The sequence below is a fragment of the Alligator sinensis genome, unplaced genomic scaffold (assembly GCF_000455745.1).
Source record: "Alligator sinensis unplaced genomic scaffold, ASM45574v1 scaffold424_1, whole genome shotgun sequence".
NCBI lineage: Eukaryota > Metazoa > Chordata > Crocodylia > Alligatoridae > Alligator > Alligator sinensis.
Window position 1 is genome coordinate 646,064 of NW_005842113.1, and position 21,739 is coordinate 667,802.

Here is a 21,739-nt window from a genome sequence, read left to right on the forward strand (position 1 = left end):
TAATAACAAGGGTGTTATGTATCTTTGTATGTAAATCTATACATTAATTGTGCATAAATTAGAGGTGATATGATGTACAGAGGCATATGGTGTGGAATGTAAATATGGTGTACAATGATAGAATTGATGCAGAGAATTTAGCTTGAAAATGCAGCTCCTTTCTAGGAGGTAAAGACACTGTGAACTATTAAAGAAATAATGATAACCCAAATATATTCTACTGTGGCAGTTGTTCAAGAGACTAAACTTTTGCAGAATTTGCATAGACTAAGTGCCAGCCAGCTGTCAGATTATACTATATTCGTTTTCCATTTATGACATTCATTTAAGGCTGTTCACATCCTAAGCTATTGGCTTGTACAAAAGAATTTGCAAATAAAAGCCTAATAACAAGAAAAAGGGGCTAAAACAGTTTTAGTTTAAAGCTTGATTTAAGAAAAACAGGGCTATTCATGCTTTACTTTATAATCTATGAGAAAGTGCTGTTTCTTAATTTGTTATAAAATGCCAATCCTAAATATTGCAGCCTAGATTTTTTTCTCCCCAAATTCACTGGCTTTTTAGCTCCCCCACATACGCTTTGTCTGAAAAGTTTGCCTAAAAGAGCGTGCGTGTCCATATATGTTTAATATTTTTTTGTACTCTCCAAAGGGAAGTGATTGTTCTTATAGTGTGAATGTCATGACTGTACAGAAGGCCAGTAAAAGGGCAACGCATCATCTCAGTTCTTTGTACATTCTATTTTGAGGACTTAAATGAGATGTAAGTCATACACAGACATCTTATTGATCCTCTGCACAAAGGTGAAATTCATCCATATTTGTTACTATCCTAACCACAAAGCTATTAGCATGCCATGCCTCATATCTAGCATGCATATAAGCAATATTCATCTTGTATATCTCCACATGCAAATATTGTCACTGAGAAAACAAATAATGCTTAAAAACAAGAAAACCACCACTGTCAAAACCACTAGCAATGGCACAGGCATAAGTCAGATCATCCAAACTTGGAGTAACTCAAAAGAAGGAACTTTCAGAAGTAGGAAGTGAGTATCCCTGTATTCAGGTCACCTGTGTTGTCTCACTGCATAGCTGTTTCCTACAGAAAAGACTGAGTAAAACTATTAACAAGTTCCCAAACGTCTGTAGGTGACTAAAGCAGAAGACTTATGGCTGGCACCAGGCAAGGCTGCCTTTGGAGCTGAAGAAAAAGAGAATGTCTTTTCTCCAAGAAACTTCATAGTTTGAACAACATGGGCTTCTCTTTGCTTCGATACTTTTAACCTTTTAAGTATGAGTTTCTCCAAGATTTAAATAAAGGGGGAAGGGCTTGTGACATTTGGTTAGCCAAATCCAAACTTGGAGAGTTCAACATACAGAAATTTGCTAAAGGCAAAAAATACCACTGGGTTCTTCCAGGATTCATACTACTAAAAATCACATAAGTAATAGCTTTAGGACCATTTGTGCTTCTTAAAATGACTACACCTAACCATAAAAGAGAAATATAGAGCTAAGTAAAACAAGTTGAAATGTTTTTTCTGATGTAAAATGAATTCAATTTGTACCTCCAAGTACTATAAAAGTAACTAAAACTGTGTAATGGAGGGCTGTTCAACAAAAGACTGAAATGAAGTAAGGAGCCTGTCAAAGGGTTATATATTTTTTAAAATAATTTGTTTTCAGCTCAACATGCAAATAGGGCAGTTTTGCATCCAAATGGAAGTGCAGTGTATTTACATATGCCTCAGAAACTGAAATAGTAATAATATTTAGCACTTATGCAGTGCTTTACATTTTCAAAGAGCAGCCTTATTGTTCACCCAAACAAAAGAGCAAACAGACTGGCAAGCCCACAGGTACAGTTGACGAATACTAAAAGTGAGGAAGATTCTCTTGCACTTCAGGGATAGGACTGGAAGTGAGGAGATCTGGCTTAGGTTACCAACTCTGCCACAGACTACTGAATAACACTGGGAAAAACCATTTGTTTTTCCACCAATTTATAAAAATGGGGATAATACTGTCTCTCAGAGGAGTCTGAAGGTATGCTTCTTAAGTATTTCTGAGGCATGCAGATGGTTCTTGAGTGATGAGCTTTTAAGTGGTGTCTCTATGTAAATAAATTAAAACTTAAATTTATTACCAATTTATTTTTACTAAATGAATACTGCATTATTAAAAAGATTTTGCTAGTAACACTTTTCTTTCCATATCGTGCCAATCCAGAAGGAAGTTATATTATTAGGTGATTTTCACACTTCTGAAATGAGCCAGGACCAGGCAGCACTTAAATCTTCTGCCTGTAATATGGAATTTAAATTGGATTTCATTGACCCATGACCCTTGCTTTGATTTCCAGCTTGGGGGTAAATTTCATCTGCTTTGAAATATTTGGGGAATGTTTTAATTACCATTAAAAACAATTATTAGAAGATATGTTTCATGAGTTTAAAACATCAGCTTGAAAAACCAGCAATCCACCCTAACAAAGTACAAGAAAAAAAGCAAACAGAATGATAAAATTATACAAAAACCCAAGTACCAATATGACTCCTATTTAGTAATTTTAGTGTTGATCATAGCTACGGTATGATAATTTTTAAGTTTTCCAGCTAAATGTTCCAAAAGGTATGTGTGTATGAACACTTAAATTCCCTTACAAACGCACACAAATTTTAGTTTTCAGTTAATATGCTGTAATGTCAGGTTTGCTCCCCCCCCCTGCCCCTAATCATAGTTAAACATGTGAAAGCTTTTATAACTCTAATATTTTCAGGCATTTCACTACCACATTGGCTGATATTAGTTCCAATATGTACTTATTAATGTGGGTACCAGATGAGGATTGCAGATCTTTCAAAGCCAAGAAAAATTACTATCAAAGTCTAAAAGATGGGCTCAGTAAATCAGGAAGTCCTTAAACATGGCCACTAACACAATGGCACAGCAGTGGTGAGAAAACCTTAAACAATAAAATGTGTGAAATACGTCCCTTTACTCCACAGACATTCAGTGATTGTGTATATGAATGGCAAGACAAATACATTTTGCCTGCATTCAGAGATAGTGTGCATGAGATCGATTTCTCTTGTCTAGTTAATAGTGGGAGAGAGTATATACAACTGAAGCTGCTGGCAGACATCATTTCTGTACTGCTGCGAAGTGCCTGAGCACTTTGTAGCTTTCCAAAATAGAGTGCCGTGGGCTGTTGGTTGGAAAGCATCAAAGGCGCTTTCTCCAGCCAAGGTATGATAGGGGGCTGCTCCTTAGCTGTCCATGTCCCTTGATAGTCCACCCTGACAGTCTTGTCCAAATAGCTGTTGCCACTGTGGCAACCGCTGATGGGACTATCCTCAAACCACCCACAGAGGCATTGGCTGCAGCACCATCCCCTATTGCCACCTGGCAAGCAGACAGTGGTAATGAATAATCAGGCAGTGCAGACTCACCACTGGGGCTTTGGCAGCAGTTATGGAAATCCTTATGGCACCACCATAGCTGCCAGAGCACCGGTAAGACCCAGTGCTCTACCAGGCACGGTGGCTGTAGCAGAGTTCCTGCAAGGTTCCCCGACAGTCGGTGTGGGCTATCAGGGAACCAACTGCTCTCCCACTCTCCTTGGCCCTTGGAAGGAGGCAGGGAAATCAGACCTCTGTGGGATACTGGAGCCTCAAACCACCTGTACATGCATTAAATTTGGTGTTGAAAAGTTTTATGCAATAAAAAATTTGCTGTTTGAAATTGCAACTTTTTTGCTCCAGATTCATAATTGCTGTAGTGGATCCACCAATTTTGTCATGAGATGCATGGTGTGAATATGTGGACCATTCCTTTTTATTGAACTAAAATGGCATATATAGCTTGACAAATGTAACTGCCTGATTGTACACAAAAGATAGCATGTCATTAACATATCAAATACTATTTTGAGGAGTACCCAAACTTTATAACACACTGGGCTTATCTATATGGGATGCTTAACTTCGCATTAGCATAGTTTACAGCAAAGTAAGCATGTGTATCTACATGTGCACATGCTTACTTTACAGTAAATCTCCCTAATCCTGAGTAAATTTGCTACATGCAAATGCAAGTAGTAAATTCATATGAGATTACTAATGGCGCCATAGCATTTGTGTACATACTTGACTGAAAGAAAAATCTGCTTCCAGTCAACTGTCCACTAGGGGGTGGGAGATTGCTCCCTATCCCTGGGAGCTGCTTGCTGCTGGGGCAGGCTCTGCCACAAGAGCCTGGGCAGGGACTATGTCCCTCTGCCCTAGCAACAGGGAGCTCTAAGCCACCTGCTCCAAGATTTCGAATGGGGAGTGGAGGCTGGTAGCTCCTTATCTCCCAGCCCTCACTCTGCCATTGCAACTGGGGAGCAGTGGTCTGGGAGACCCTTATCTCTCAGCCTGAGCCCCACAATTATGGAGATCAGGCTGGGAGATAAGAATCTCCCAGTGCCAGTCCCACAGTCCCAGAGCTGGGGCTGGGAGCTGCCTGCTGGTGGAGGCAGGAAAGCCTGTTCCCCACCCAGCTCCATGAGCACGGAGCTGGGGTGGGGAACAGGCTGAGGAACTTGTTCCTTGCTTAGCTCTGTACTCATGGAGCTGGATGGGGAACAAGTGTCTCACCCTGTTCCCACCCCCAAGCTCTGTGCCCATGGAGCTGGGCAGGGAACGAGTTCCTCAGCTTCTGCCCTGCATGCCTGGATGGAGACAATATCCTCATACCCTGACAGCAGGAAACTTCCAGCCCCTACTCCCCAATTGTGATCACAGAGTGAGGACTGGGACCTTGTTTCCAGCCCCCACTCTGCAATCCTGGAGCTGGGGCTGAGAACAGGATGGATGCTTGTTCCCAGCCCTCCTTCTGCAATCACAGAATGAGGGCTGGGAACAAGCTCCACAGCCCCACACTTTGTGATCACAATTGCAATTCAGGAGCAGGGGCTGGGACACTGGTGACACGTAAGGGGTACATGCAGGTACACATGCACTCCCTAAGAGTGGCGATGCACCCTTTATGAAAAGGAGCTGCTGACATTGTTGGCAGCCTCTGCAGGCAGCCGCCACTCGCCACCCCCTGCTTCGTTGCTGACACCGCTAGCAGCATCTTTGGGGGGGTCAGCAATCACCGCTGGCCATTGTCAACGCTGCTGGTGGCATCTGTGGTTGGTCGCCGACCTCTGGTCGGCACTCACCCCCCCCACACCTCTGCTGCCGACAGTGCTGGCGGCATCTGCAGGAGCTCCCTTCTTACCACCACCACGCTCCCCCTGCTCCCAGCACCACTGTACCCCCCCAGCCACCAGGGGCACACCTCATTCATAGGCTGGGAGATCCCTGCATGGGGACAGTTGCTTGCCCAGCCTGGAGCTGGCTGGGACCTGCCCCTGACCAGGACAGTTCCCAGTTAGCCCCAGGATGCATGGGGAAGCACGTGCATCCTGGAGGTAGCTGGTGATTGTCCTGTTCTGGGCAGCCTCCAGTCAGCTCTGGGCTGAACATGCAGACTTCCTTGTGCAGCTTGGGGCTAGTCAGAAACTGGCCTGGTCAGAGGCAGGTTCCAGGCAGGATTTGAGTGATTGAGGCACAGGGCTTGGAAAGAGCTGCAGAGGTGGAGAAGGTCCCAGCCCCCTGTCCCAATCTGCCAGTGGGGCAGCTAGCTGCTTTCTCCTGTCATTCATATACACAATCAGTGAATGCCTGTGGAGTAAAGGGACATATTTCACCTTTTATTGTTTAAGGTTTTTTTCACCACTGCTGTGCCATTTTGTTGGTGGCCATGTTTAAGGACGTCCTGATTTACTAAGCCCATGTTTTAGACTTTGATAGTCATTTTCATAGCTGCCTCATTGGCGGATTGGGGCAAAGGGCTGGGATCTGCCTCTCCCCTGCATCTCTTTCTAAGTCCTGTGCCCTTGATCAGGGAGTCAGGGCCAGGAGCTCCTTGCTGCTGGGGCAAGAGGACATTGTCCCCACCCCAGCAGCAAGCAGCCCCTCTGGGCCAGGATACAGCTGTTTCCTGGCCCTGTGCTCCCTGCCAGGCTCTGGGCTAGCATCCAGAGGGAGCCCGGAGCTTCCTCCAGTGGCAGCAGAGGCACATTACAGGGCTGAAGGGAACTGGGTCCAAATCTTCTCCCTAATGGCACATTTGTAGACACCTGCCCTAAAACCCTTACTCCAGGGTATCTTACACCAAATTAAATTTGGGCTAGAGTCAATGCATGTGTAGATGTGCAGACTAACCTTAGCTTCACCAAGTTTACATTGTCTCTCTGTTCAGGGAACTTAAAAGTTGGTTTATAGCTACTTTTCCCCTTTTCCATGGGCAGGGCATTGAGCACTGCACAGCTGGACCACAGCATCTGGCCACAGTGTCCAGAAACCATTACTTTAATTTGGTCTTAATGATGTATCTCTTTCTGGCTGAGCTGCTTCCTGGCACAGTGAATAGTTGAGGTAGTGTTTATCTAATGGACAGCTTATGTTTACCTACCAAATGGATGAAAGGAAGAAAATAGCCCCTTCTCAAGTCACTACCCCAAAAGCAGAACAAATTGTTTGGTATTCCCAGATTTCACAAACATAAGGTCAACCATTTGCTGAAAATACTAAACCAGAATGTGAAAAATGATACTTTGCCTGCCAATTATTGTGTACAGAATATTCAAACATGCTAAACTTTTAATAGATTTTTCATGGGGCCCAGGAGGAATGGATGCTGAATCAATACTGTATTTACTCGACTATAAGACAAGTCCCCTCCCCCCCACCCCAATCAGCATGGGGGGAAATGCCTGACATCTGATATTTGCAAACAAAGTAAAAGGGGAAGCAGGTGACTGCTGTGGCTCTGACTCTGGCCCTGAATATCAAGTCCTGGTCTTGAGATGCTGCATGAATCTGAGATAGCATTTGTCCCAGATTCATGGTGTTCTGCAGGGATCAGGGTTTTCTATTCACCGTGGGAAATGGCTGGTTTCCGCTTACAGCCTGCTTGGGACTGCCAGGAGCAGGATGCAGGGGATGCCATGCGCATGTGTACAGCCAGGAAGCATGGAGAGCAGCTACCTACAGGTAAGTTTATGTGGGGGAGGGGGCATGGGGAGCAGATCAAAGCCCCCATGGTAAGGGAGGGCATGGAGCAGGGGATGGGGTTGTGGCCGGGGGTGCTGCCCAGCCAGGACAGTGCATGGGGCCTGAGGTAGGGAACCGGGGTCGGGGGTGTAGCTTTTCACCATTGTGTGCACCCCTGGAGGGGCACTGGGGGCATGTGACCCCCCAGATTTGTGTGCAGATTGGGGGCAAATGTGGGCTACCCAATAAAGGCTCAGGGCTCTCTGCCCTGCTGTCCTGCCCCCTGGAGCCCTGTGCTGCCTGTGCCAGCATGGCAAGGTGCCCCCTTCCCACCTGGCAGCAACGGGGGCACCACTGGCACAGAATTGTGCCCCCTGCTGCTGCTAGGTAGGGTGGGGGCACATGGCTGGCACAGGGCTCCCTGGGGAAAGGCAGCAGGGCAGGGAACCCCAAACCTGCAGGAGATAGCCTGCATCCAGCCTCACTCCACTCAGCTCTACTCCAACCGTGCCCCTGGTGGAGGCAGGGTGAAGCAGGGGGAAGGAAGGAGAAGCGGGCAAGTGTCCTATCTTTCCATTTTGAAAAGGTGGTCACCCTAGGAGGAGGTGGGAGGGAAGAGGGCAAGGGGACCAATGCTTTCCCTGCTGTAGCAATGCAGGCAGGAGGGGGTGGAATTCAAGGCAACCCTCCAATAATTAGATTCTGTACCTGGAAAATTATAACAAATCCATACATTTTCCATATATAGAATCAAACTATTAGGTGGTTGTCTTATATTCAGGGTTGCCTTATATCCAAGTAAATACAGTAGGGGTTTTTTTTCTTTCTTTTAACCCCCTCCTCCCTCTCTCCCACCAATCAGACTCTTTATTCCATTTTAGATGCTTCATTACCTTCAAAGTTATCTATGAGGTGATCTAATGCAATAAGAAATCAATGTATTTAAGCATGAAGTTGCTAAACTGCAGCAGCTCTAAGTTATGTAGCATACTAATGATCACATGCAGTTAGTTAAAATAATGCTGCTGCTAGTGGCACTAGTAATGCCATATATTCTGTTCTATGATTTATTCTGATCATATTGTTTATACTGGGAGAAAAAATCTCTGCATAGAAAGTTACTTAGAAGCCATTGGGCTATAAAACTGATACTTCATGATGGTCACATAAGCCAAATTATTCTAGAGTTCAGAAGAAATGCAAACCCTCCCTTTGTATAATGGCAGATATCTTAGTTATGCTTTAATTTCCATGTTGATGGAAAAATAGATTAATTAAGTTTCCTGATATCATAAGGAGAATTTATCTGTAGAGTGTCACTTATCACCCTCAGGCCATCTATTTATTAAGGATTCACCAGCAAAATTTGAGAGAACCAATTTTAATCCTCAGTGCAGCTCCATACATCATGGGCAAAGTCAAACCCTATTTAATCACAGATTTTAAAACTAGCTTGTGATTTGAAACTTAAACTGTCTGCTCTGGTAGTTGAAATAGGGAAAGCTGCTCAGAGAGTAATGTCTCTGAAGTTTTCTACCATCTAAAGCTGCACTGTTAAGATTATGACAGTTTCACTTAATATGCCAGAGGATGACAGCTAAAAACTAGAGAATCCCAGCCATCCAAACCAAATGCATTCAAATAAATCCTCGAGAACTGAGGCTAACCATTCATTTATAGATTTTGTATTATTATTGCTGTGCTGTTTGATCAGAAAAAAATAGCATCTTAGTAACTGTAAATTTACACAGCATGGACAACTACAGTTCAATATTGACCATTTTCCTTCTTTCTTGAATTACCAACCTGTTTAAGAAAAACAAACTTATTCTTCCCTTTCAACACATGAAATATAATATGTGCAGTAATAATGAAGTTAGGACTGACAGATGACATTTAACATGCAACATTTAAAACATGAGCGGAAGAAGGAAAAACGAAATAAAGATGTGTCCATCAGATTTTCTATCTAATTCCCTGTCTAACTTTCAGTTTTCTGCATGCCCATTTTTGTAGAACGTAAGTATTAAAATTAATATTTCTAAAATGATCACTCTGCTGCACATAATGCAAATAAATTAACCACATGCTAGTCAGAATGGGTGGATAAATGCCATAAACACTAAACTGAATGTGAGTCATCAGTGTGCTGCTGTTGGAAAAAAAAGGTCAGTAGAATAATGTTGTACTAACATATAGTCACATGTTAAACTTCTCCACCAAAAAGGCTTTGTCACACTACCAACGGCTCCCTCTTACGGATATCAGTAGCCTTTTACTTCATTCTTTGCAATGTTTTTGAAGAGCAGTAGTGATGCTTGCACTTAGGGATATTGCTCACCACCAGAGTACAAGTGCCATTATGTAACATTCTGTGGGCAGATCCAAAACACAGCAAACGGAGTGTAGTGCATGCACAGTGAAGTGACTTCAGTGCACATGAGCCATACTGCCAACAGGTTTGTGGCCACATCCTCCCCCTTGCCACAAGCCTAAGTGCCAGTGAGCTCTGAGCTCACCAGCTAGTTGTCACAAGGTCTGGCCAGAGACCCTGCTTTGACAAGGCTCCAGAGTCCAGGTGATGAGTTCCACCATTCTCCCTCCTGCATCCCTCCTCACCCCCTGCCCCAAACTCAGCAGCGGGGATGAAGAAGGGATGAGCAGTGACAGTGCTCAGACCCGCTTTTACACAGCTATAGAGCCCAGAGGCTGTGCGCCACTTCCACTTGTCCCATTTTTGCCTTTATTTCTGAATTAAGCTGGTTGGTGGGGAAGGGTGAACTGCAGCAGTGCCCACTACCTGGGCTCTGGAGCCATATCTTGCCATACTCTGCCCTGCTGCCCACTAGCATGATGGCATGCTTTTTTGTGATGGTTAATGTGCAGTAGACTAATGCTACTGCACATTAGCCTAATAGCATGGTTTTTGCCATGATGCTGCAATGCACAGTCAATCAGTCTGCTGCACATTAAGTGTCTCGTGTACACGCACCCCTTAAGTGTGTTTTATGGATAAACTGCTACAAAATTTGATGCACCAAACCACCAGCTCCTTGAAAGAGAGTTTTGGTAAGATGCTTTGCTTTGCTTTGCGAAGGAAGAGTGGGGTGGGACCTGGAATTATTAAAAGACCAGAAACTTCTGTCTTTGTGTATAAATTGAATTACTCAACTTGTGAAGAAAACAAGAATTTAAGGTCTGTCTAGGCTACAGGTGAAACTAACTTAGGCCACAAATCTGCAAACATTTGCCCACGAGATTACTTATGTACATAAAGTTAAGCATCCAAATTTTGTATCAGGACTGAAAACTGTTAATGTATCTCTATGCTGTAAGAGTACCTATCTAAAGCCAGTCTTTTGTTTTATAATGGTTCATCTTTCCTGTTGGGGGAAAGGTCTAAACAAGGTAGGGGGGAGGAAGAAAAGGTAACTCTAGCTGTTACAGTTCTAAAAAGAGCTTCAAATATATAGACCAAAGCAGATATAAGCAGACACACTGTGTGAGTCATCAGAGAGCCTGGACCAGTGGATCAGAGGTTTGAACTGCCTTATCTGCCATGGTGAGGCATTAACTCAGTCATGTATCACTCATGATTTAAGTGTCAGCTTTACTTGCTTCATTCCTTATGCCAGAAGCAGGAGGGAGGGCAGATCTGTAGACTTTACTGAGTGACCACTCATTGCAGTAGCAGTTGAAAGACAACACCCCTTTGGGAATCAGTAACTTATTGCGAGGTAAGCCAAAATGGAAAAGCATGGACACGTATAGTAAATATCCATGTGTACTTTCTTATCCAGTTTTCATAAAGGGATAAGCTATCTTGCATTGACATAGGGTAAAAGCATGCACACAAGTCATAGTTTCATAGTTACATAGTTTCATAGTTACAGGGTCGGAAGGGACCTAATAGATCTTCTAGCCCGACCCCCCCGCCAGGGCGGGAGAACAACCCAAAAAAAAACACCCTAAAAACAAAAACGGGACTCAAATGAGTCCAGCCAGGTAAGTATCCAGCCTCTTCTTAAAGATCCCCAGGGTAGGGGCCAGCACCACCTCCCTTGGAAGTTGGTTCCAGCTCCTAGACGCCCTAACTGTGAAGTAGTTTTTTCGGATGTCCAATCTGTACCTCCTCTCCATCAGCTTGTGCCCATTACTCCTTGTTATGCCAGCGGGGGCTAGGGGAAACAGCGTCTCCCCCAAACCCTTCTGGTTCCCCCTAGTGAGTTTATAGATGGTCACCAGGTCCCCCCTCAGCCTTCTCTTGTGGAAGTCGTTACGGCGAAGTAGCAGACATGTAAGTTCAAACCTTATATTATCTCTTTTAGAAACATGTTTGTTTGCCAATATGATATTCCTCCCAGTCAAGAAGGAACTATGCTTGAGGCACTGAGCAGGACCAGTGGATTTGCTCAGCCCCTCTGAAAGGCACCTAGTATTGCTCATAAATATGCATGATCATCTTTTGAACATCTGTAAAAAATATTATGAGCAATATCCTGTTTTGACTCTCAAGGAGGGCACATCTTTTGTAAAGGAGGTCAAAAAAGTACTACCATGGTTTTCCTCCAATCTAACCTCTGCTTCATATACGCTGGTGGCATATGCACCATAAATACGCATATTTCCAGGACTGTGGCTTCAAAGCACCGTTTTAATCATGACTTCTTCTAGCACATTTCCCTGCCTGGAATAGCAGATTGTTTTGCTTTGACAAGCTATAAAACTGAGTTATAGGTTGTATCTGGTTTGGTTCAGAGGGAAGCACTCCCTCTTTTTTTGTGTGTACAGGTCCAGGAAAGCATTTTAGATCTTACTAGCTAAAGCGGCTTTGACATTGGGAGATGACAGGTACAGCTGATAAAAGGGTAGTTGTGCTATATTACCATTTGGCAGCTGATTACAACAACCATCTGTTCTTTTAATTTCTATCAACCCAATTTAGACTGCAATAGCCTAACACCATGAGATATGTTTCATGCAAAGTGAATACCAAACATGATTTTTAAACCTGCTTGAGAATAACATCAATTCTATTTCAAATTTAACAGAATTGCTGCCAGGAAAAAACCCCCTGAAAGCAGGATAAAAGAATAATTAATGATACAGTTTTAAAACATGCTCATTTTCATATAAGAATATTTTAAACTAATTCCACAAGAAAGCATTTAGATACCCTCTTATGAATTATACATGAGAACAATTTCATATAGGAAACCTAAACAGAGCTATTTTAACTTTATTACTAAGACCTGTAAAATTTTATTTTAATCTTTGATATTATACAGTCTAATGGAAGGCATTAAAAACCTTACATAAGAGCAATTTCATAATTGTTAATGTGACCTCTCCTCACTTACAGAAATTAATACAAGATTTGCCAATGCAGCTGAACTTTAATGAAGTCATTGGGTTATTTAGGGCAGTAGTCAGCAATTAGTAAAATGGAGGGTGTTCTTTCCAGATGCCATCCAAGAGGCTTAAAGCAATACAATTTTAAGATTGCTTGACCCCAGATTTTAACTACCTTCTATTTATTTTTCAAGGTCTTAGTACTTTTTATATGTTTTTACAAAAGAAATGCTACAGTACTGTGTTCTATATGAATTTAATATCACAGATAATGGATGCACATTAATTTCTTAGATTCATAGGGGTTGAAATGGACTTCCAGAGTCATCTATTCCAACCTCTCACAGAGATGCAGGATTTGCTAATCTTAAAACATTCCAAGTAAATGGATGCTTTATCCAGCCTCTTTCTGAAGTCCAGTGAAGGAGATTTCATGGCTTTCTAAAGCAAAAAAAAGAATTCATCCTTGGAGCAGGAAATCATATCTCCCTTTCCCAAGACAGTGCCCTAGTAATCAAGACTGCTGTTCATAAAGTTTTCGTATCTCACAAAATCTGGTTGAGTGGTAAATAATGATCAGGGTCAATTAGTTATACAGACAGTGCATCTACACAATACTTTTTACTGCACATTAGACTAATCTAATGCACAGTAAAGCACCATCTACATGTGTGCAACAATTACTGTGCAATAGATGAATCTAATGTACCATTTTCTAGTAACTAGATACAGGCACTAGAAATCAGTGCATTAAACTAATGCACTGAAGCATATGTGTAGATGCCAATTGTGAGCAAAGTGATGCCATTCAGCCTAGGCAGCAGGGGAGCACAGCGGGTTGGGAGAGCTGTCCGGGCTCAGTGGGACACAGACTCCCAGTCATGTAGAAATTGGGACCCATCCCTATCTCCATGGGCCAGGGAGAGCTGTTTTAGCTGCCTGGCAGCTGCCTCCCTGCCCCGTGGAGATAGAGACAGGTCTAGAGAGCTGGGACAGCTCCACCCCCCACCCCGAGATCAGGACCAGCCCCCATGCCCCCTGCCAGCCCAGGGTTGGCACCTGGGAGAGCCTGGAACTCTCCCTGGCAACTGCAGTGGGGGAGGGGCAGAACAGGGTAGGAGCAGCCCGGGACTAAACTGCTCCCATCAGGAGCAAATTTGCTCCCAATGGGCACACATTCAGATGTGTGTGGGGGCACAGTTTAATGCACAGAAAATTCAGGAGCATTAATTACATGTATAGACATATCCAGAGTGACCCAGATTGCCCGGTAAAATGGTTTTATTTGACCCTGTTTTTTAATCCAGCCAGTTTGTGTTTAGGTACAATGAATATACCATATTCACTCAGATACTACATGTGTCCTTTCCCCCCAGAATCAGTCCTCCAAAATTGGGGTGCATGTCTTAAGAGGAGTAGCTGATTTTCTACGCTGGAGTGGAGGGATGAAAGCATGGAGATGCTGTACATTAACTTGATTAATCAAGTCTGCTGGAACACGGAAATTGATGTGCCCCAGAAGCCTCCTGCATCATTTGTATCAACATTGCCGCATATCTCCATGCTGACAAAATGGCGGTGGGGAGCTTTGAAATAAAACACATCTGATGAGTTTTAGCTCATAGTGGCCCACCACCATTTTTTTAGTGTGGGACACGAGGCAATGCTGATACACATGACACGTGTGCGCTTTTAATTAGAACATGTGAAAATGCCCTTAGGGAGGGAAAGGAATGAAATTGCCCCCTTCAAGATCAGAGTTACAGTATTAACCCTTTAGCAGCCTCCATGGAATTGGTTGTAGCTTTTGGCTGAGCAGCAAGCCCTATGAGCAGGTTAACTCTTTAGTTTTGCCTGAGCAATGCTGTTCATGATTCAGCCCTGTGGTCAGGATCCCCTGCAGTCAGAATTCAGTCACAATTATGGAATAATTCTTTTTTTCCCCTTCATTTTGTGTGTTTTATTCGGAGGCATGTGGTATGGGAGAAAATATAGTAGGCCATGTTTAAAGGATGAGATGGACATATTCTGAAAAGTCTAAACTCTGCAAAGGACAGTAGAGGTTATGGTTAATAATGAATGGAAAGTTTCTGTGACTAAGAGGACTCTTGTGATTAACCCTTTCACTGTCACCATGGAATCGGCAGTAGCTTTTGGTATCTGATTCATAAATAAGAGAATATTGAATAGGAACGGGGGAGGATATACTATATCTGCATGAAGCATTGTTGCAATAATATGGATCATTCTGGGATCGAAACTTAAAAAGGATGTTGATAAGTTTAGAAAGATTTCAGGAGAGAATTACAAGTATATTTCAAGGTATGAAAAATCCACTTTGCAGTAAAAGGCTTAAGATGGTCAATCTATTTAACTTATCAAGAGAAAGTTAGGTTAAGAGGCAACTTCCTCTCATTCTGTAAGTACCTACATGTGGAGGTGTCTGATAACCAAGAAACTCTTTAATCTAACAAAGAAAGGCATAATAAGACCAACAGCTAGAAGCTGATGCAGAATTAATTCAGACCAGAAATAAAGCACACACTTTGAACAGTGAGAATATTTAACCATTGGGACATCTTACTTCTGGGTCTAGTGGCTTCTCTGTCGGTTGAATAATTTAATCAAAATAAATGTTTTTTAAACTCTTTGGTGTAGCTCAAACTTAAGACACATGCTTGCCACAGGAAGTACTAGCTGAAACACAGGAGGTCAGAGTAAGTGATCATAAATGGTTCTTTCTGGTCCTGAAGTCTGTTAATTATTTATTTACATATTGAGACAAAGTTCTGCAATGTGGATAGCTTTTAGATCAGGAATCTTGGGTTCTAGTATCATCTTTCCACTGGCTTATTTTCTGACATTTGGTAAGTTCCTAGTTCATCAAAGTGTCTCAATTCAATTATCAAATAGTTGTAATATAGTATAATATTAATAATACTTGCCTACTTCACTACTGTGTTATGTGAAGTGCTCAGTGTTTGAATTCCTAGAATGAAAGGCATCATATGCAAATTCTAGGTGTGATTTTTTTTCACCAAAGAGTGCATCTAAAGTGAATAGTAGATGTGAGGATTCATCACTTCTGATAATCAAGCTCTAAAATTACAATCACATTTTCAAGAGATTAATATAAACAATAGCAAAGATAAATAATAACTATAAATTACAGAACATATTTTGATAGCATTCCTCTTAACTGATATGAAGGTGATTTCTCCCCTTGACACCTACTCATAGCCAAGCAAAAAAGCTTCACCTTCTCTGAAAGAATGCATCTTAAATAAAATAAAAATCTTATTTAGCATATTAAGAAGGTGATTCAGAAAAGAATTAGATTTTGTTACAGCAAAGTAGGAGCGATTAAATTAAATGTGCCTGGAGAACAGAACATTCCCTTAGATCAACGGGATAATAAATGCATGTCGCTCCCCATCCCAGTACATTTCTAAACACTTTTTGAAGTACAGTACACAGAATGCTCAGCATTAGGCTTTGTTGCAGTTGACAGCCTGTCGGTTTTAATGAAAATGCTCTCCGTTTAGGAGGTGACAGAAATTACATACATTTCCCTTTTATTTTCTGTCATCTTTTATGTTTAGCATTTTCATAGCGGAAGAGGACTTGGTTATTAAACCATTATGTAAGTAAGTAAAATATATTTAGAAAAGGAGAGGAAAAGAAATGCTTTAATCCTGCAATTATATGCAAGGCTTCTTGGTGAGAAATGTATACTGTGTGATAACATCTGACTTGTGGCAATAGCTCTTTATTTGCAGTTGTCTTTAAAGAGGGCTAGGCAAAATATCTGGATAATTTAGTACGTAAAGGTTTTATTTATAAACTCCTTTACTAAAATGCTATAGCAAGATGATCAAAATCAATTGGATATTGTTTAAACATGTATAATGCCTTATTCCGAAATAATTACTTTTAAGAGATTAATAAAAATAACCATTTTCCAACTTTTAGCTGTGTATCTAAAGGCAACAGGATAATAAATGTATAAGTCTCTTTGATGTTTCACTATTTTTCTAGAAGACTTTGAATTTAGTATAAATCCATATTTGGCTAGTATGGGCCTGTAGGTACATCTGATGAAATCTGTTAACTATAACTGAGGAGAGGAGGCTTTACCTATAGCAAGTAGAAGTGTAAAAGTGCATTATGATGTCTGAGAGTCATGCACATATGTCCCTTACCTTAGTAATAGGCATTGTATGTATGTTTCCATTAGTAATAGGAATAATGTACATGAGTTAGGAGATGCTACACTTAGTAGTGTGCTTGTTTCAAAATAATGTGTGTAGAAATGCAAACCCTGCGTATTCAAGTAATTAAAAACATCAAGGGAATATGAAATAGATATATCATCCTTGTTTAAGGTAAAATAGCATAGAAAGATAAGAAAGGTATATTTCAAGTTACAGGATACTCCCAGAATGTCAGCACAGATACATCATAGAGCATTCCTTCTTTCTGACCCTCCATTCTGGCCACGTCTAAGTGTTCAAAGAGCCTGAGGAGGAATCAACAAGTTTTACACAATTTTCTGTAAGTGATCTAGGTTAGATCAGTAGTACGTATACGTCTTGGTCCTTTTGCAGGGGGGCAGGTGGGGCAAGCCATGCACGTTGCCAGCTCTGGCCAAGGCCTGCAAACTAGGGGCACTCCTGCATGCCTCCCAGCATGCCCTTCAGGCAAGCACCTGGGCCACCTCTGATTGGCTGCTGAGCATGAGCAAGCATGCCCCCAACCCCTGCCACATCACCGCAGACCCTTCCCCCACACCCCACCCAAGGCTTCCAGAAAAGCCCCAGAGAGATTGCCCTCCGTCATGAATTGCACATGCTTCCGTGTCCCAGTCTTCTCACACTCTGCCACAACATCCTGCCACCTGCACCCAAGCACAGAGACCCTGGAGTTGCATGATGCCCTGCTTGTCACCCTGCACAATTCTCACTGTAGGCTGCAGAGCATCGCACATGCCCACCTGGGCATGATGGGACAGCTGGTCACCATGGGATGTGGCTTCATGCCCCTGAGCCAGGTTCTAGACATTCTGTGCTGGACCACCTAACACAACCTTCACCCACCAAGCATCCTGGAATGTGCTACTGACTTTCATGTGGTGGATGAGGATGTGGCCACTTAGGATGTCATGGATGCTGAGGTGCTCTGGCACTACCTTCTTACAATTGAGCACTGATTCTGGTTCCATGCCACAAGCAGCAACTAGTGTAAGTGAATTGTCCTGGGTGCCTGGGACAAGGAACAGCGGGTCCAGACCCTTCCTATGCTCCAGGGCACCTTCATGGACATTGTCACCCACTAACCCCCTACATCGCATGCCAGGATGTCAGCATATAACCACCCTTAACTCTGGAGAAGTGAGTGACCATCACCATGATGAACCTGGCCACCCTAGCAGTCTCTGCTATGTCACCAGCCAGTTTGGTGTGGGCAATTCCATGGCTGGAGAGGCTGTCTGGGAGGTGTGCCTGGTCATCCAGAATGTCTTGGCCAACCACTTCATTCACCTTGTCAAGTGGCAGGAGGTGATCACTGGCTTCCACTTCAGGGACTTCCCCAACTGTGTGAGGACTGTGGAAAGCACCCACATCCCATCCTCTGCCCACTCAAGGTAGCCCAGACATTCATCAACCACAAAGGCTACTTCTTCATTGTTCTATAGGGAAACATCAACCACCAGAGTCACCCACATCTTTACTAGCTTGGTGGGCAGCGCCCACAATGCCCACATATTGCACATCTCTCCACTCCCTGAGATGATGGAGAATGGCCAGTACACTTCTTGGATCCCCAATTTCATCAGCAACTTACTCATCCCTCCCTTCATAATTAGGGACCCAGCTTACCCCCTCCTGCCCTTGATCATGAAGCCTGAAACTAAGCGGCTGGACCACCAGAAGGACCACTTCAACTATTGCCTGAGTAGGTGCTGCATGATAGTGGAGTGCATTTGGTCACTTCAAGGCATGCTAGTGGGCTTTCAGCATGTGCCTCAAGGTGGACAGGGAGAACCTGCTGCAGCTCATCATTGCTGCATGTATCTTCCACAACATCTGTGAGACCAGGAGAGAGTTCTTCCATGAATCCTGGGCAGAGGAGGCACATCAAGTGGACAAGACATGGCAGGTTGTGCATACACGACACAGGGATGGGGGAGAGAAAGTGCCCCCCATTGATGTTGGGGGTACCGACCCTGCACAGTGGCCGGCAGTCCAGATCTGCAAAGCCCTGGCTGATTACTTCATAGTTTCATAGTAGTTGGTAGGGTCAGAAGGGACCTGAGCAGATCATTAAGTCCAATCCCCTGCCATGGGCAGGAAAGAATGCTGAGGTCAAACGACCCTGGCTAGGTGTCTATCTAGCTTCCTTTTAAAGACCCTGAGGGTAGGAGTGAGCACCACTTCCCTTGGAAGTAGGTTCCAGAACCTAGCTGCGCTGACTGTGAAGTAGTGCCTCCTGATATGTAGCCTGAATCTACTCTCCGTCAACTTATGGCTGTTATTCCTTATTACTCCCAATACTGCTTGGGGGAACAGGGACTCTCCCATTGCTTGCTGGTCTCCCTTGGCCAGTTTATAGATGGCCACCAGATCCCCTCTCAGTCTTTTCTTGTGGAGGCTGAACAGGTTCAGGTCTCGGAGCCTCTTCTCATCAGGCCTGCCCCCTGGTCATGCAGGTGGCCCTCCTCTGGACCCTCTTGATGCTGTCCACACCCCTCCTGAAGTGTGATGCCCAGAACTGGATGCAGTACTCCAACTGCGGCCTGACCAATGTCGTATAGAGGGGGAGGATCACCTCCTTGGACCTGCTCGTGATGCATCTGTGGATGCATGACAAGGTGTGGTTAGCCTTCCTGACTGCATCCCCACGTTGGCGGCCCATGTACATCTTGGAGTCTATAATGACTCCAAGATCCTTTTCTGCCTCTGTGCTGATGAGAAGGGAGTTCCCCAGCCTGTAGGTATGCTGCTGGTTCTTCCTACCTGGGTGCAGTACCCTGCACTTGTCAGTGTTGAATCCCATCTTATTCTCATCCGTCCACCCCTGTGACCTGTCTAGATCCAATTGCAGCCTGTCCCTCCCTCCTAGCGTGCCCACTTCTCCCCACATCTTAGTGTCGTCTGTGAATTTGAACAAGGTGCTTTTCACCCCCTCGTCTAAGTCGCTGATGAAGATGTTGAACAGTGCAGGCCTGAGGACCGAGCCCTGGGGGACCCCACTGCTCACTACCCTCCAGGTCGAAAATGACCCATCGACCACCACTGTCTGGGTGCGGCCCTCCAGCCAATTGGCGACCCATCTGACTGTGTAGGCATCAACACCACAATCTCCTAATTTTTTAACGAGAATGGGGTGAGAGACAGTGTTGAAGGCCTTCTTAAAGTCCAGAAAGACTATGTCCACCACAACACCTAGGTTGACCATGACTTCCTCACCCTTGAGGGCCAGCAGCCTTCCCAAGATGAATAGGGCTAAAGGGCTTCTAGTGCCTGAGGCCTGGCACCGAGCAATGGAACTCCTGCCCAAGGCTCCTCTGGATCAGCTCTGGGAAAGCTCAGGGTTGGGGCCCACTATGCATTCGGCTGGAGAAGGCTGGAGCAGCCCAAGTGCTAGCGCACCTCCCTGCAAGGGAGGGGTAGTGGATGCCACCAAGAAAGCTAAGATGCTGGAGGACAGTGATCTAACTTGAATTGATAGGGAATTGGTACAAAAGTTAGATGCACCGGTCTAATCTAGATTGATCTGATCAGAGTGTATCTTGAACTAAGGCTATCTTAGACTGCTTGCACCATTTTTAGACCAGTCTGTGCACATCGAACTCCTGTACAGTTACAAGTTTAGATGGATTTCCGATCATTTACACCAGTCTAAGTGTAATGTCTATATGCAGCTTCACTCTGTCCCATCTACAGCAAAGTTATCCATGATGGACCTTGAGATCTGCATTTGATCTAGAGCAGGGGTTCCCAAACTGTGGTACATATACCACGTGTAAGATCTTTCTGTGGGAGTAAGCAGGAGAAATTGTGTAATGGTGGATTTAATTTTCATTATAATAATTGGCATTTAAGGGGTTAAAATGTCAAATGTATGCTGGTAGGGATACAAGGGCCACTGGTAAATCTGGAAAGGGGAACTCAAGAAAAAATTGGGAACCTCTGACAGAAGGATCAGGAGCCCAATACCCCATGTATTATATTTATATAGTGCTCAACAAAAAAGCTATCATTAAAAAACAAACAAAAAATCCCCCTCTTCTATAAATATGAAAGAAAATAGTAACTATGAACTGGTAGCCTAACTTCATTTCCACTGAAATAGCTGGGAAATGCTGTGTTGACTTCAAAGGACATGGATCAGGCTTAGATGGTATTATAGTTGAGAGATATTTTATTATTTAACAACTATTGAAAGAAAGAGGGAGGTTGAATGAGCTTTAACTTACTGTGCTTTGCTCCTGAGATCAGTTCCTTGCTGTGATTTTAACTGAGTTCCTAGAAATCTCCACCCCCTGCTGTCATTCCTGTTTAGTTCCTTCCATAATTCAGGAAGAGGATATACTTTTCAATATAAATTTAAAAATATATGCATTGTATGAGTTATTAAGTATCTGCAGAACAATGTAATGTTACAACATACTACCCCTTATTTTTATTTAATGTCACGGTTTTCAAAAAATATAGGTAGAGAACGATCTGCAGTTTGAGCTGTGGGAAGTGTATATGTTCTCTTATGAGTTCAAAGTCTTGTACTGTATTCTAACTTCAATATGAGGTAGCAAATGCTAGAAAAGGTTACAGTTTGTGTGCATGCATGTGTGTGTATAATCCCATGCTTATTGATCTCAATTTATTCTAATACTCAAAAAGTTTGAGGGAAAAATCCATTTCCTATGAAGTAACAATAATTTAAATGTGTATTCCAAATGAGATTATGAGATCAATGTACTAGCTGCTGTACATATTTAAAATAAAAGGTCTTTTCTGTCCCAAAGAGTTTACAATCCAAATAGTCAAGACACAGAAGAGGTAGGCGAGAATGAGGATTATTACTGGAAAAGTGGGGCACAGATCAAGTGTTTTTTCTAAGCTCAGCCAGCTGTGGTAAGGATAGGAATTAAACCCTGATTTCAGAATCCTTATCTAGTATCTGAACCTGAAGACCAACCTCCTCAATTTTTGATCAACAGTGCTCTTTCAGCTTGTTTTTTTTAAAGACCAACATGATCAGCATGTCAGTAATAGCAACAGGAATGCTAAA

At 43.2% G+C, this 21,739-nt stretch overlaps 1 protein-coding gene across 1 annotated transcript in view; it reads left to right on the plus strand.

The window, feature by feature from the left end:
• The window catches only part of DSCAM (DS cell adhesion molecule), a 758,565-nt gene that overhangs the window by 434,886 nt on the left and 301,940 nt on the right, over positions 1–21,739 (plus strand).